Here is a 3,265-nt window from a genome sequence, read left to right as displayed (position 1 = left end):
GTTATGTCTATAATTAAGTCCAAAGAACTGCATAGATTGAAAAATGCAATCATTTTCTACAACATTAGTTCATAAGCTAGTCTTCTGTGGATAATATTATACATGTACTATAAAAAAACATTCCGGATTGCGTAAGCCTTTTTCACTTCGTATAAAATACGAAACTTGGTGAATAGCGAATTATATATAGGCCACTTGACCTTTTTACACTTATTTTATACTTCTATTTTGGATACAAGTAGTTAATTTACAAACTAATAGATCAAAAGAGCAAAAATAACATTCCCATTGAAAGAGCGCAATTAATTTAGCCTTTAAACATACCACATTTATTAGTATTATGTAAATATAAAAGTGTAATGAACGTAAGTTTGAATTCATCTCGGTCGTAACTGTTTTTGCGTCTCCTGTAAAACTGGTGGTTTTTCGACATGTACCCCTTTTCACTAGGAGCCAACAAGAAAAAATTATAGCTTTAAATGACATAACGTTTCGTCATTCTTCGTTGAAGCTTTCCCAATGTTCTAAGTTATACTATTAATTAACCCCTAGTATGCGGGAATTTAAAAAAAATACTACATTCAAGTCTCATCTGTTTTAAAACCCCAGACACCCCAACTGTCTTTTTTTATGTTAGTTAGTTGCATATTTTTACCCTGCAGTTTATTTGTTTATAAAGTCCGGTCGCAGAGCACGGAGAATTTCGTACAATGACCTTTCACTATGTGTCTCTGTCACTCGCGCGATATTTGCCGTCGCGCGCGCACACATGAATTTGTACGAATGCGACGTCAAATATTTACGCGCGAGTGACAGAGACAAGTAGTAGTAGGAGTAAGAAGGTCATTGCACGAAAGTTTTTGCTCGCGCGACTGTACTTTAGCAGGACTGACTTAGCAGGTACATCGTAACCCTTATATCAGACGTTTTCAACTGGTGTGCCGTACATTGAAATCGTGAATAGCTATTTTAAATATTTAGTACGAAAACAGCTGACGAGTGGCGTGTGCAATACATGCCTAAAGGTGTCAATGAATGAGATCCCATTAATAAGTCTCCGCTGTCCGTTTTGTTATACCCCCATATTCTGGGTAGGTGCAGATCCTTCTACGCGCCAGCCCGACTCGCTCTTGGCTTTTTACTGGTGTGCCGTGAAACTTTGATGAACGAAGTGTGCGTTAAAACCAAAAGGTTGAAAACGCCTGCCTTAGATCGTAATTACTTCGAGAAAAGCTCGTACGTCAAAATCGATAACTTTTCTAAGTGAACTTTATGTACATATGTATATGTATAAGGGTAAATGCTGACATATTGATGTAAGATACGAGACTTTTTTCGAAGTAAAAATTATGAGAATAAGGCAGACAACGCAGTGCATGTTGGTTGCAAGAGTAATAACAGAACTACTAGCGCCACCTATTGACATTCAATAAACGCTAAGTTGTAATCCCTCAGAAAGTAAACCATGTACGCAGTACTAGAAATTGCCACTAGGAGGCGCTCACTGCAAGAAAGCTGTACCATCAGCCAAATAAATGGTCTATCAATGAGGGCTATCGCGTATGGATTCGCCACTAGAGGCGCTACTGTAGCGTGAGGTTTCCGAAATGTCAAATCTCATAGTTTTTGGGTGAGTTACGGGGGTTTATTTGTAATTAGAATAATTTTGTGAATATTTTGCAATGTCTGAAATTAATTATGGCAAATATGCGTTCCGGGGCAATGAATGTCTGTGTTTTGGGACAGTTTTGTCTTTCGGAAACCTTTGTCCTCCCTTTTTTCCGAACAAAACGGAGACTATGCAACACTGTGGCATGCTCGATATTTTTATGGTACGGTTTTAAGGTGTATTAAATATGATTTTAATGTAAACTTTGTTTTCACACCCGTAAAAACAGACTTTGAAAGCTATACTTAAAAACCTCACGCAACAGTGCGCCATCTAGTGAGACAAAAAACGATAGCCCTCATTTCCTATCACACGAATGTCGCTAAAGTCGAACTTTCAAGTTGACAGACACGTCTATTGGCGTTATTGTTTTATGACGTACAAACGATTATCAACTTCAGGGTAGACCACATATTTGGCTGATGGTACTGAGCGCAAGTTAGAGATAGAGAAGTGCATTGGACAATGAGGGTTTTCACTTAGGTTTTCAGAGGCGAAATATCGCTCGCTAGATGGCGTTATAGTATCGTGAGGTCGGTTTGACGTTTGCTAGTAGTTGGTTAAATAAATGAGCCAATCGCAAGCAAACGTCAAAAAAAATCTCGTGTAGGTAGTGCCACGAGAGTTGAAGTGAATAATGAATGACACACACAGCTACATGAAGAACCGATTCCAAAAAGGAGAATGAATTAAATGAAAGAGTGAATGTCAAAATCCCGCTGTTATTTTATTAAGTACATGACATGTTCTTGTGCGTGACCTCAACTCCGGTGGCACTAATTATACATCAAAATCGATTCGCGCTGTCATCGTTCATCCACCATTACCTCTCATATTTCGTTTTCTAGATTTTTTTTACCGTACAACGGCAAAACCTACTAGACACTGGCAAAATTGTCCTCCGATGGACAGAGCCATATTTTTCTAAAAATCGAATCTAATACCTCAAAATCAATCAATCAATTTTTCCTGACGTGTTGATTTGAGATTTATAGTGTCGATATTATGTTTCGTCGTTGTACGTTTTTTTCGCAAAACTTCAATGAAAATATAACAAAACAACGGTTATACTGGTTAACTGTTTATTAAAAGTAAAATGTACACGCTACTCTTTACGATATGCTACGAAGGCGTACCTTACAATGCATTCAGTCAAATTTTAACCATTTAACTATTCATTTAAAATAATAAAACATTCTAACATTTTTTACGTCATTTAAATTCACTACTCGCATCCTGTTTAACCTTTAACCAAACTTCTCTTTATTACGATGGAATTTGGATCATAACATGCAGGAGTTAAACTTTACTTTTAAATGCACGTCAGATACCGTAGCTCGGTTAAAGGTTAAAAGGTTCACGCGTGTTAAAAGGTTAAAATCTGACTCTGTCACTTTAAAAATACAACGGAAATATTTTTACACGTATCAAAACATAATTTAATTTATACATAAAATCCATCAACTTATTACAAACTATCAAACCAAAATCAACTGGGCAATATACTCAAACCAAAAAAAAACATTTTTAACCCCCGACGCAAAAGGATTATATTATACAGGTTTAACAAGTTGGCATGTTTGCTGCCATCGTAGC

The sequence above is a fragment of the Choristoneura fumiferana genome, chromosome 25, assembly GCF_025370935.1.
Source record: "Choristoneura fumiferana chromosome 25, NRCan_CFum_1, whole genome shotgun sequence".
Classification (NCBI taxonomy): Eukaryota; Metazoa; Arthropoda; class Insecta; order Lepidoptera; family Tortricidae; genus Choristoneura; species Choristoneura fumiferana.
This window is presented reverse-complemented; position numbering follows the sequence as displayed.